This window comes from Microcaecilia unicolor, chromosome 2 (assembly GCF_901765095.1).
Source record: "Microcaecilia unicolor chromosome 2, aMicUni1.1, whole genome shotgun sequence".
Classification (NCBI taxonomy): domain Eukaryota; kingdom Metazoa; phylum Chordata; class Amphibia; order Gymnophiona; family Siphonopidae; genus Microcaecilia; species Microcaecilia unicolor.
This window is the reverse complement of record NC_044032.1, coordinates 497,455,360-497,470,129: the sequence shown is the minus strand read 5'-3', so window position 1 is coordinate 497,470,129 and position 14,770 is coordinate 497,455,360.

Below are 14,770 nucleotides of genomic sequence, written 5' to 3'. Positions count from 1 at the left end.
AAAAACATTGCAATGACAGTCTCACAGGAACAGGGTGGGGTGGGTTAGTTGAGAAACAGGGAGAACTGGGTAGGTGAGAGACGGAGACATGGATGGGCGGTAAGAGGGTGACAGCAGTAGAATTTTATGGTTTATAATATAACATGGTATTACAGTAAATGACAGCAGATAAAGACCTGCATAGTCCATCCAGTCTGCCCAACAAGGTGGCCAGAGCCATGTCCACCACTCTGTGTGGGGCCCCAGTGCTTCACTGGTTGTCCTGGACCCCTGATCTAAAAAATCTTTTTCCTAAGATCCCTGAACCAGTAAACCTCTGTCTTGAGACCCTCAAGCCAGAATACCCTCTTACCACATGACCCCTGAACCCCCATGAGTCAGAGCCTCAGAGCTCTTGAGTTGAAAGGGCACTATCTCAAGCCAGAGAGACTGAATTTGGAACCAAGAGTCCCTAATCCCCCTCCACCCACCTACTGATCCATATAATCCCCATGCACTTGTAAACCTACCATCTTATCCACCCTCCCTACCCTCCTTTAGACACCACTACACTTACATTGAATGTGACCATTTTTTAAAATAGCAGTTTGGCTCAGGTTACTGATCACAGCTGAGGTACCACCATTTGAAAAATAGGAGAGCAGGTTGAGAGGGTAGGTGAGTGGGTAGAGAGGTGTTTTGTGTGTGTGTGTGTGTGTGGGGGGGGGGGGGGGGGGGGGGGGTTCAGCTGTGGTCTCCTGGTGCAAGGATTCTGAATCTGGAGTTCTAGGGTTTGAATGGGGCCCTGACATTATTTTATGTTTTAGGTATTATATGATAACTTTTAGGGGAACACTTTATATTATCCCCTTTTAGGTAAGGAAATAGTTCTTATCTATTATTCACTTTTAAATATGAACACCTTCACAGTAGTAACACCCTGAGCTAATTGCAGATTGAATAAGATATAACTGCATGTCACAAAAAGAATCTACACTTACATGCACATAATTGCCTGCTTCCTGTATATAGGTATAGACCTTTATAATTTTTACTTATTTTTATGTTTCACTTTTTGATATGTTTTTTATATTAAGTTTTAGTATTTATGTATTTATTTACAATATTATTGGTAATTATAGTCAGTTATATGTAACATGGACATTTTTTTATATATGCTTTTATTTTGTAGTTTTTACCCCTGATGCAGCCTAAGGGCGAAACGAGGCCACGTTGAGTAACAGTTTTAATAAAACACTTCCTTTGTTTTTATCTTATTTTACTTGTTCTGCCTTTTTTCCAATTTGGTTTTCTTAGGTTCAAGATTTAGGGCCTAGGTGCCCAGTTCTTGGAGCTGTCTCTACTCCTCTCCCCAGGAAAGTTTACTCCTGGGCAAGAGATACCATAGAATCCATTCATACCACATAAATTCTTGTATCTCATACCCAATCCAGAATCCACTTTTAGTATTATCATACAAAAGTGCTCACTGCATAATTTTGTTTGAATGTCTTACAGAAGGACACAGGTTTAGATCCGCTTAGTAAGTTTGATTTCTAGTCAGATATCTAGCCAACAAAAAACCAATATAAAACACTATTTTTAACACTGGTGCTTGTTGTGTGGAGCTCAGCAACATCCATCAGCCCGTTGTGATTTCCAGCACAAGAGAAGATGATATGTAAATTGCAAATCTTGCTAGAATTATGAAGTACTAGTTTTAAATTTTAATATTCACATGTGCACTGCAATACAATATGTATTATCATATTTTTATGGAACAATGTCCCAACGACAGCAAGTAAAATTTTACTTAATTTCATTTATTTCATGCATATAGCATTCCCAGTTTTACAACTGTCCACTTATAAAATAATAAAACAATATGTACTGAAATTGCACCAATCAACTCCACCCATCCCCAGAGAGACTTTCCCAGACTTCAACCCCACCCAGATATTTCCAGCAAACAGAAACTTGTTTTCAACACTCAGAAATGCAATCACAAATCAAGTGAGGTACACCCTCTCATTACCTACACTCAGAAATAGCCATGATTTGACTTTTTTTTTTCTGAAAGCCATATAATCAGGCTTCTGGTGAATGCCTGTTTGCACTGAGTTCCAAATTATTGACCCTTTAACCAGAAATACCCTGGCTCTATTTTGGACATTTGCCATCCTTATTAAAGTGGTATCCAGAAAAAAAATACCCAAGCTTAGTTCTGATACACTCATTACAACTCTACAAATAAAGGAAAAACAATGGAGCATCATGAACCAGGGATTTTTAGTAAAAGCATCACTATTTCCCCATGTTTTTTGTCTTAATTTCCCAAATGAAAGTTCTGAACAGAGAAAATTATATACAATTTATTGTGCACTTAAAATTAAAATGAAATTTATTTTACAGTAATATTACCCCATAGACATAAAGGACACAATATGTTTACCATTTTTCATAAGAAGAAAAATGCCTCTGGAGTTTGAATAAAGAATTGTTGTCCCCGCTTCGGAGGCCCTTGGTTCTGGTTGCTGCTTTTGTACTTTGAAATGAAGACAAATGGAGTTTTAGCAATCTTATCTGAAAAGGGTTTTTTATGCCTGTGAAACGTTTTAACCCGCTATAGATCCTGTCACCTTTTACATGAAATAAACAAGGGTGGAGGAGCGGGAGCTGAGGCCTTTTCCCCTTTCAAGATTTTTTTTGATTGCACTCCATTTGTATATTGAGGTGTGGAAAAGAGTATATAAGTTGTGTGGGAGTAACCAAGCAGTTGTTCAGTATAGTAAACAGCCTATCCCAACCCCCATAACAGAATCAGCCTGCCCAGTCTAAACTGAACTGCAATAATTTTGCTGCATACTTTGCCAACAAAATTAAGTCTCCACCAGGACTTACAGGCAATCCCACCTAGTCCCCAACCAGTCAACCAGGGGTGCACAAACTCGCCCTTTCCTGACAGAGGCAGATGGGACACTTTTAACCTAATGACAGAGGAGAGCCTTGAGAAAATCCTAAGAGACCTACTACTACTACTATTTATCATTACCTGTTCCCTCGACCCCTGCCCATCAAAGATAGTGCAGCAGGCAAGTAGGGGCCTTATAGAAGGCGCCACACAAATTGTGAACACCTCTCTTTCTAATGGGCAACTACCAATAGCATTAAAAAGGGCAGTGGTTCGCCCTCTGCTGAAGAAAAACAACCCTGACCAGGATGAACTTGAAAGTTAAAGGCCAGTATCCAACATCCCATTTCTAGGGAAACTCATAGAACAAACAGTCTGTTCAACTTAATGATTGGCTAGAAGAGAGAAACTGGCTAGATCCATGTCAGTCTGGATTCGGACCCGGTTATGGAACAGAAACGGCCCTTGTATCCCTACTAGATGTTCTTCACAGAAACCGAGACAAGAGATTTGCCTCAATGTTAGTACTGCTAGATTTCTCAACAGATTTTGACACCGTGGATCATGATATCATGCTATAATGACTGACAGATACAGGTATCAATGGAACAGTACTTGCCTGGTTCAGATCCTATCTATCAGACAGGCAACAATTCATAATGTTTGGCAATAACTCATCACCACCATGGACACTGACCTGCTGGGTACCATAAGGATCGATACTGTCACCTGTTCAATATCTACCTCAAACCACTAGTTGAGCTGATCCGGTCAATGGACACTCAGTTCTACATCTATGCGGATAATGTGCAGCTACTCATACCCATTGAACCTGACTTACCTACAGCCTGGAATAAACTGTCTAACATCAATTCAAAAATGGGCTAAACACATCAAACTTTGCCTGAACCCAAGTAAAACCGAGCTTCTCTGGGTGCCTAACACAAGTGGCTACAAACCTAACATCAAAATCCCTTTTGGGAAGTATGAACTCCTCCTCAAATCACAAGTCAGGAACCTTGAAATACAGAGATTCAACACTTACTCTGACTCCCAAAATCCAAGCAACCTTCAAGAGCTGCTTCTACTATTTGCGACAGCTACTCTGCCTCTCTCCTTACATCGAGAAAGGAAATCTTATCCCAGTTGCGTATGCCATGATATCAAGACTGGATTATGGCATTGCACTATACAATGGTCTGACTACAAAGGGCCTGCACCAGCTCCAGATGACTCAGAATGCAGCAGCAAGACTCATAAAAGGTTGCAAGCGACGTGACCACATCACATCATTTTTGCAAGAACTTCATTGGCCAGCAGTACAATACAGGGCTAAATTTAAAACTCTATGTTTGATCTTCAAGGCCCTGAAAGGAAATGGCCCTGAGTACCTGAAAAATAGGATGATCCTCCACACTCCGCCAAGGACACTAAGATCCTCCCAAGGTCTTTCACTAACCACACCCTCTCCAAAAGACATTACACGATGTGATACCCGCATGCGAGCCTTCTCTGGAGTAGCCCCCACAGTCTGGAATGCACTGCCTGAAAGGCTGCGCTTAAGACTATCTCTACTTCAGGAAGCAGGTGAAAGCTTGGCTCTTCAACCAGGCCTTTAATGGAAGAAGTAACTAACTCGTTAGTCTCACTCACACACACAAGGAGTGACTCGGGCTGCACATACTGCAGCAAGACATGTTTACCCACTCCTACCCTAGCTGAGATAATATTTAACCACCTCTCTGACCTCATGTGCAGCTTTCTTTAATCAGTCACCTTACGTTCTAACTCTTCTTACCTATATATATGCTCCAGCTTTGCTTTCCCCTTCACTATTAATTATAATGTTCTATTACATGTTGTGTTGACATTGTAAGTAGTATACATAGAGGCATATTTTCAAAGCACTTTGGGAGGCTAAGTTCCATAGGTTTCTATGGAACTTTGGGAGGCTAAGTGCTTTGAAAATATGCCTCTATGCCATACTTTGTATTATTTGAATATTTTTACTGTTGTAATTGCCTATTGCTCATATTTGATCTATTCTTACTGTACACCGCCTTCAGTGAATTCCTTCAAAAATGCAGTAAATAAATCTTAATAAATAAATAAAAATATTTGCGTGATACCACTGATTTTTTACCTCTCCAATCAACAACATTGTGTGATGATTTCATTTTTGTTACAATGGACGTCACCTCTTTATATACCGTGATTCCACAACAAGAAATCCTGGATCTAATTGTGGATATGTTACAAAAGAGATCGCCAGCTCCATGCGTTTCCACTGAATTCCTTTTACAGTTTTTTCTGGTTTCAAAATAACTTCTATGAGCAAACTCGAGGAGTGGCTATGGGGGCTTCAGTAGCTACTCTATATTTGGCTGATTTTGAAGAGCAGTATGTATATAGCGCTGACAGTTTCAAATATATTTTAGTGTGGAAATGGTATTTGGATAATATCTTTTTTATATGGAATGGGTTGGTGCAAGCTCTGCTAGATTTTTCCCAACCGGATGAAGTCTTTACAACCCAATTTGCAATTTACTATGCATTACAACAGATCCTGTTTGGAATTTTTGGATGTTTGGGTGTTTAGAATAGAGAACAAGATACATACCATTCTATTTCAAAAATCCACAACACAGAATACTTTACTTCATTTTTCTAGTTTTCATCCTTATCATCAAAAAGCTAGTTAACCAATAAGTCAATTTTTACATTTGCGACATATTTGTTCAAGTTCTGTGGACTTTGAAGATCAAGCCTCTAGAATGTATACTAGATTTTTGGATAGAGGATACCTTTTCAAAGTTGTAAAGAAAGCCTATCTTAGGGCTAAATTTGTTCATCGTGACCTATTGTTGCAGAATAAACAATCTGCACAAGAAGACAGACTAGTAGTTGTGTTACTATTTTCAGGGTTGTGTTCTAAAATCAATCAGTCCATTCGTTCACATTGGGAGATGTTGCAAGTTCATGGGTGTTTTGACACTCATCCCATTTGTGCACACATACATTACAAAACCATAGGTGAATTATTATCCTACAAACGGCTGGATTATTTACCTTCTGCTTCTGCTAAAGTGGGACATTTCAAATGCAGAGCCTGTCAGTGGTGTTCCACCACCGTTGAAGGTACTGATTGGAAACATCCAACAACTTCTAGAACTATCACATCTCATACGTCTACCAACTGCCAAATAACTAATATAGTGTATGTGATAATTTGCCTGTGCCAACTTGTTTATGTTGGCCGATCCAGTCGTCCCATCAGAAGATACGCACGTTGTTGCTCTGACTCAGTTCAGCTTAAGCAACATTGATGCTGTGAACTCTGAAGATCCTGTTAAAAAATTGTTTACAGTGACTAAAATTGATATCAGGACATTATATGATTGAATTAACAGATATATTTACAGTTGCTTTTGCATAGCATACAGTGGTGGAAATAAGTATTTGATCCCTTGCTGATTTTGTAAGTTTGCCCACTGACAAAGACATGAGCAGCCCATAATTGAAGGGTAGGTTATTGGTAACAGTGAGAGATAGCACATCACAAATTAAATCCGGAAAATCACATTGTGGAAAGTATATGAATTTATTTGCATTCTGCAGAGGGAAATAAGTATTTAATCCCTCTGGCAAACAAGACCTAATACTTGGTGGCAAAATCCTTGTTGGCAAGCACAGCAGTCAGACGTCTTCCGTAGTTGATGATGAGGTTTGCACACATGTCAGGAGGAATTTTGGTCCACTCCTCTTTGCAGATCATCTCTAAATCATTAAGAGTTCTGGGCTGTCGCTTGGCAACTCGCAGCTTCAGCTCCCTCCATAAGTTTTCAATCGGATTAAGGTCTGGTGACTGGCTAGGCCACTCCATGACCCTAATGTGCTTCTTCCTGAGCCACTCCTTTGTTGCCTTGGCTGTATGTTTTGGGTCATTGTCGTGCTGGAAGACCCAGCCACGACCCATTTTTAAGGCCCTGGCGGAGGGAAGGAGGTTGTCACTCAGAATTGTACGGTACATGGCCCCATCCATTCTCCCATTGATGCGGTGAAGTAGTCCTGTGCCCTTAGCAGAGAAACACCCCCAAAACATAACATTTCCACCTCCATGCTTGACAGTGGGGACGGTGTTCTTTGGGTCATAGGCAGCATTTCTCTTCCTCCAAACACGGCGAGTTGAGTTCATGCCAAAGAGCTCAATTTTTGTCTCATCTGACCACAGCACCTTCTCCCAATCACTCTCGGCATCATCCAGGTGTTCACTGGCAAACTTCAGACGGACCGTCACATGTGCCTTCCGGAGCAGGGGGACCTTGCGGGCACTGCAGGATTGCAATCCGTTATGTCGTAATGTGTTACCAATGGTTTTCGTGGTGACAGTGGTCCCAGCTGCCTTGAGATCATTGACAAGTTCCCCCCTTGTAGTTGTAGGCTGATTTCTAACCTTCCTCATGATCAAGGATACCCCACGAGGTGAGATTTTGCGTGGAGCCCCAGATCTTTGTCGATTGACAGTCATTTTGTACTTCTTCCATTTTCTTACTATGGCACCAACAGTTGTCTCCTTCTCGCCCAGCGTCTTACTGATGGTTTTGTAGCCCATTCCAGCCTTGTGCAGGTGTATGATCTTGTCCCTGACATCCTTAGATAGCTCCTTGCTCTTGGCCATTTTGTAGAGGTTAGAGTCTGACTGATTCACTGAGTCTGTGGACAGGTGTCTTTCATACAGGTGACCATTGCCGACAGCTGTCTGTCATGCAGGTAACGAGTTGATTTGGAGCATCTACCTGGTCTGTAGGGGCCAGATCTCTTACTGGTTGGTGGGGGATCAAATACTTATTTCCCTCTGCAGAATGCAAATAAATTCATATACTTTCCACAATGTGATTTTCCGGATTTAATTTGTGATGTGCTATCTCTCACTGTTACCAATAACCTACCCTTCAATTATGGGCTGCTCATGTCTTTGTCAGTGGGCAAACTTACAAAATCAGCAAGGGATCAAATACTTATTTCCACCACTGTATAAGAATAGAGTTGCCTGGGATAATTAAAGTTACAAGATGTGTTAATGGTCCCTGAACATTAAATATTACAGTCCTACCTATTAGATTTACACTAAATATAGGCACATTCCCTGGCCCTATGCACTATTCAATAAACTACACCTAAATTTAGGCGCGGTTTATAGATTAACATTAAGCGCTTTTTTTGGATGCATCCAGATTTTAGACACCATTTACAGAATCCGGCCCTAAGTGTATAAATGGTGCCTAACTTTCAGTGCCATTTGTAGAATAGCACTTAGCATGTTATTTTTTTGGCACTATTTATAGAATTTGGTCCTCAAGTTTCCATGGGGTAATTTTATAAAGACACATACAGTGGGGGAAATAAGTATTTGATCCCTTGCTGATTTTGTAAGTGTGCCCACTGACAAAGACATGAGCAGCCCATAATTGAAGGGTAGGTTATTGGTAACAGTGAGAGATAGCACATCACAAATTAAATCCGGAAAATCACATTGTGGAAAGTATATGAATTTATTTGCATTCTGCAGAGGGAAATAAGTATTTGATCCCCCACCAACCAGTAAGAGATCTGGCCCCTACAGACCAGGTAGATGCTCCAAATCAACTCGTTACCTGCATGACAGACAGCTGTCGGCAATGGTCACCTGTATGAAAGACACCTGTCCACAGACTCAGTGAATCAGTCAGACTCTAACCTCTACAAAATGGCCAAGAGCAAGGAGCTGTCTAAGGATGTCAGGGACAAGATCATACACCTGCACAAGGCTGGAATGGGCTACAAAACCATCAGTAAGACGCTGGGCGAGAAGGAGACAACTGTTGGTGCCATAGTAAGAAAATGGAAGAAGTACAAAATGACTGTCAATCGACAAAGATCTGGGGCTCCACGCAAAATCTCACCTCGTGGGGTATCCTTGATCATGAGGAAGGTTAGAAATCAGCCTACAACTACAAGGGGGGAACTTGTCAATGATCTCAAGGCAGCTGGGACCACTGTCACCACGAAAACCATTGGTAACACATTACGACATAACGGATTGTAATCCTGCAGTGCCCGCAAGGTCCCCCTGCTCCGGAAGGCACATGTGACGGCCCGTCTGAAGTTTGCCAGTGAACACCTGGATGATGCCGAGAGTGATTGGGAGAAAGTGCTGTGGTCAGATGAGACAAAAATTGAGCTCTTTGGCATGAACTCAACTCGCCGTGTTTGGAGGAAGAGAAATGCTGCCTATGACCCAAAGAACACCGTCCCCACTGTCAAGCATGGAGGTGGAAATGTTATGTTTTGGGGGTGTTTCTCTGCTAAGGGCACAGGACTACTTCACCGCATCAATGGGAGAATGGATGGGGCCATGTACCGTACAATTCTGAGTGACAACCTCCTTCCCTCCGCCAGGGCCTTAAAAATGGGTCGTGGCTGGGTCTTCCAGCACGACAATGACCCAAAACATACAGCCAAGGCAACAAAGGAGTGGCTCAGGAAGAAGCACATTAGGGTCATGGAGTGGCCTAGCCAGTCACCAGACCTTAATCCCATTGAAAACTTATGGAGGGAGCTGAAGCTGCGAGTTGCCAAGCGACAGCCCAGAACTCTTAATGATTTAGAGATGATCTGCAAAGAGGAGAGGACCAAAATTCCTCCTGACATGTGTGCAAACCTCATCATCAACTACAGAAGACGTCTGACCGCTGTGCTTGCCAACAAGGGTTTTGCCACCAAGTATTAGGTCTTGTTTGCCAGAGGGATTAAATACTTATTTCCCTCTGCAGAATGCAAATAAATTCATATACTTTCCACAATGTGATTTTCCGGATTTAATTTGTGATGTGCTATCTCTCACTGTTACCAATAACCTAACCTTCAATTATGGGCTGCTCATGTCTTTGTCAGTGGGCACACTTACAAAATCAGCAAGGGATCAAATACTTATTTCCCCCACTGTATGCCTTTATAAATTAGGCACAATAGATGCTCTTATGTGCCTTTCCTATTACAAAATTACCTTCCTTATGTGTAGATTAATTTAAGTATGTTAGGCCTGACCTGGGGTATTTTAAAAATAGTTTTCATGTTTTATACAAAATATATTGTCACTCACAAGCCCACATCAAGGGGAGAAACAACCTGCATAAGCCCTATAGAAAAAAAATAAAGGTAAACAGAGGAAGATATCTCACTAAAGCATTTAATCCATTTTAAACTTTAACTCCTACTAACACTTCACTTAGGGCTACTGCAGCAGCCCATCGGTACTTACTTCCCACCCCTAGCGCGTCATCATTTCTGGCACTATAAAAATTTATTTATTTTTGTAGCGCAGTGTGTGTGTAAAACTAGTGCCGATGCCAGCACCAGCCCTCTTTTGCCACAGCTTGGTAAAAGGGGCCCTTAACATGTCCTACAAGAATTTCTAATTGCATAGATTCCCAGAAAGCATACTCTTTCCCTTGAAAGGTGATAATACATTTACAGGGAATAGTTTTCATGATTCTAACCACAAGATGGCACTCTCTTTTCAAAAATCCTAGCACTGTTTCCTAACCCAAACTCTCTGTCACCAGTAAAAATATTCTTATCTTCCATCAGAACCACAAAATTGTTGTACCTTCTTTTATATGACCAGTACTTCAAAATATTATGAGGCTGTACCTACGATGATGGCTTGCCACCTTTGTTTATATTGTCGGTAAGTAAGGGCCACCCAACCATTAGGCAAGACTAGGTGGTTGCCAAGGGTAGCAGCTTTCTGTGGGCAGCAAAGAACAGCTGAAGACAAAGCAAAATAATATAGACCCGCCAACCACACAAACACATAAAACCATCAGCATATATTTTAACCTGCATTTTTATAGGATGTTTGTGCTATGATCATGATTGTTGAATTTAATTCTAAAAGTCTTGTGACGAGTGGGGGAATTGCAGGCTAGGGGCCTGAAAGGTGATTGAGGAAGGTTGTATGGCTAAAAGTAATCTACCCTTGCACTGGCTCTGTTTGATCCATTTTTTGAATTTTTGCTTGCTGGCATAAAAATCTTTGTTTATACATTAACTATCTGTAGTTTACTTTATTGATATATAATTTTTCTCTAATTCAAAACAAAGTGACTTACAATAAAATTGCAGGATAGTGAGGAAATGCCTTTTTGTTTTGCATTTATATTTAGAATAATGGAAAAAAAAACAATTATGGAACTGGTAATTGAGGAGGATGAAGGAGACTATCCTCAAAGGCATTGGGATTATTTGAAATTGTGATGGATCAGCTACTGTAGTGGACTGGAATTGAAAGGTCTCAAATAAAAAGGTGACAACTGCTCTCTGTCACAGCAGATCTCCCTTTAGTCAGAGCCTGAAATAATGGCAGGAGTTCTAAATCTGGTAAGAACATAAAAATAACCATACTGGTTCAGGCCAGTGGTCCATCTAGCCCAGTGTATACTGCTTCCAACAGTGGCTAATCCAGGGCACAAGTACCTGACAGAATCCCAAATAGTAGCAACATTCCATGTTACTAATCCCAGGGCAGAACAGGTCTGAGATTCCTTCTCAGAAAACATTATTTACTAGCTGCCTCATGGGCATATTTAAATATCCATAGCTTTCACAAATCTGAGCTGAACATTAGGACTGATGCATTTTGCAGTTCATGTGATAGTCACATAGAGAGTGCCATGAAAGTATTGAATATGTCATGAAATTCTATCTTCATTTTCAAAGCACTTAGCCTTCCAAAGTTCCATAGGTTTCTATGAAACTTGGGAAGGCTAAGTGCTTTGAAAATATGGTATTGAAGATTTTAAAGGTGTGCAGCCAATTCGTGACCTTCTTTGAGAGTTTCTAGAGTAGCCTAGTGGATAGTGCAGTGGACTCTGATCCTTGGGAACTGGGTTCAATTCCTACTACAGCACCTTGTGACTCTGGGCAAGTCACTTAACCCTCCATTGTCCCAGGTACAAATAAGTACCTGTATACAATATGTAAACCGCTTTGAATGTAGTTTGAAAAACCATAGAAAGGTGGTATATAAATCCCATTCCTTTTCCCTTTCTGTTCTGCGGTCCTCCCCTTTCAAGGGAGAATTTACAAATGGAGCCAAATTTCCTTTGTGTGTGCATTAGAAGGATCCCTTGTACCCTTGTACCCCCTGAAGTGTTATGCAGAGGGTTTTTTTTTTAAAGGGTGCCGAGACATGGAAGGCATATAAGGGTAAATTCAAGAAAGGACACCTAACTAATGTCCGTTATGGGCCAGATCCTATATATGGCGCCTGAAAAATCTGCATGGAAAACATTTCCGCCTAAGCATATTCTCTAATCAGCACCTGGATTTAGACATGGTATATAGAACGTGTTTAATTTGTATACTAGAGCCTAAAACTATTCGCCTCTATTTACACCAATGAAAATATGGCGTAAATTGTGGCACGAAGATTTAGGCGCACTGGGCCATATTCTATAACAATGCATGTAAATTTTGAAACACCCACAAAATGCCCATTTCCCCACCCATAACCACACCCCTTTTTTGCTTGCGTGCATTAAAATTTAGGCACAGTACATTATAGAATACGCTTAGGGAGTTGTGCATGTAATTTCTAATTATTGCCAATTAGTGCTCATAATTGTTTAAGTGCTGTTAACATTCTGATTAGCTTGTTAAGCCAATTAAGTTACGTCTGCTGTTATAGAATGCGCCTGGATTTCAGCATGGACCACTAGGCGTGCTATATAGAATCCGGGGGGATGTGCATAAATGTAGTATTCTATATCTTGTGTGCCCTGATCATGGGTGTGCCTCTGCCCACCCATGCCCCTTCCATGTCCACCTCCTAGAAGTTGCGCGTCCATAGATTTTGTGCATGTGACTTATAGAACACCGACTAAGGGCAGTTATGCCCGTAACTGCAAATTGGTGCCAATTAAGGCCATTTATGGCCCATTATTGCTCATTAACACCAATTAGCTCCTCATTATTAACTTAATGTACATGCACAAGTGACCCTATTCTACAACTTGCACATGCAAATTGGCATGCTAAGCATAAATTTGGGCACCCAGCTTTGTATACTTTATTGAAGAGGCCACTAAAATTGTTAACTCCTCTTTGTGGGAAGACAGTGGCCAATGACACTAAAAAGGGCTGTGGTTCACCCCCTACTGAAAAAAAGAGTTCTTTTGACTCCAGGACAAGCATGAAAACTAGCAAACAGTTTCTAATATCTCTTGCCTGGCAAAATTTATAAAACAGACTATCTGCATTCAATTTAATGACGGTATAAATGAAAGAAACTGGCTAGACTCGTGTCACTTTGGCTTCAGACCTGGGTATTGGAATGGAGACAGTTCTTGTATCCCTGCTTGATGACCTCCATAGAAACCATAACAGGGGATCCAACATCAATACTATTGTTGCTGGGTTTCTCAGCAGCCTGGCTGCTTACATGGCTGGCAGGAACAGGTAACAGTGTACATGATTGAAATTCTGTTTGTCAAACAGAGAAAATCATTTCTGTTCAGCAACAGCATATCATCACCTTGGACACTGAACAGCAGGGTATCACAGGGATCCATACTGTCACCTATTTTATTTAATATCTTCCTCAAGCCTTTAGCTTGTATGGTGTGAAGCCCCGCTCAGTGCATCCCAGGATACACTGGGAGACAGCGCTGATGGAAGAGGAGGGAGGCCACCTCCATCCTCCAACAAAGGTAGGGACCGGTGGCCCATTGGGCCACCAGGGACATCAGAGGGGATACTAGGGGGGTTGAAGACCCACCGGATCTCCAGCCCCCTTGAACCTGTGTCGGGGGGGCTGGGGGGACCTGCTACCATGCAAATGCATGCTAGACAGGGCTCACTATTCCTCCCCAATGGTCTGCAAACCTTAACGCCAGCTCCGAGCTGGCATAGGGTTTGCAGCACTACTACTACTTAACATTTCTAAAGCGCTACCAGGGTTACGCAGCGCTGTACAATTTTAACACAGAAGGACAATCCCTGCTCAAAGAGCTTACAATCTAATGGACAAATGTAGAGTCAGTCAAGTAGGGGTAGTCAATTTGGGGCATAGAGCTGGCATAGGGTTTGCAGCACACAGCAGGCCAATGTTTGGCATGCTGCAAGCTGATCATTGGGGAGGAATAGCATGCTACTTGCCTAAGAGCCTGTTTTGCATGCATTTGCATGCTAGTTGCATTCAGAGCCCGCAAGCGTGTTGTTTCATGCACTTGGGGGCTCTGATCATGGGGCGGTAGCAAACGCAGGCGCTACTATGATGTTAACAGCCTCTAGCGCCTGCGTTTGCTTCTGATCATCGGCCCATCACTGGGCAGAAGAGGCACTGGTATAGCCCCTCCTCCCTCTAACTCCTGCAGTGTTATAACTTCTGCCTGCCTGGTCTCATCTAGGCTAATAATAGTGCTCCCCTCAAGAGAGAGAGTTCACTGTTCTTAATTGAGGAAGAGATTAGCACAATTAAATCACATTCTGATAAAGGTACAGAAGCAACACCAGCCTCTTGCTGACTCACATCATTGAAAAAATGGGAGTCATGCATTGGGCTTTCATTCTCAGCACTGTATTCATCCCTGTCAGTGTCAGACAGTGGCGTAGCCAGAAGGCAATTTTTGGGTGGGCCAACAGATTGGATGGGTAGGCACTAGAATTGCCAACCTTTTGAAAGAGAAAAAAAATAGTCACCTGATGCACCCATGCTCTGCCCCTACACCACCCCATGCGCCACATCTACCTCACTCCCAATTACTTCAATGATGGTAGCAGTGCAGGTTTTAGTGACCAATTGAGAGCTAAGGGAAGTACAAGAGACTCTTCTTCAGC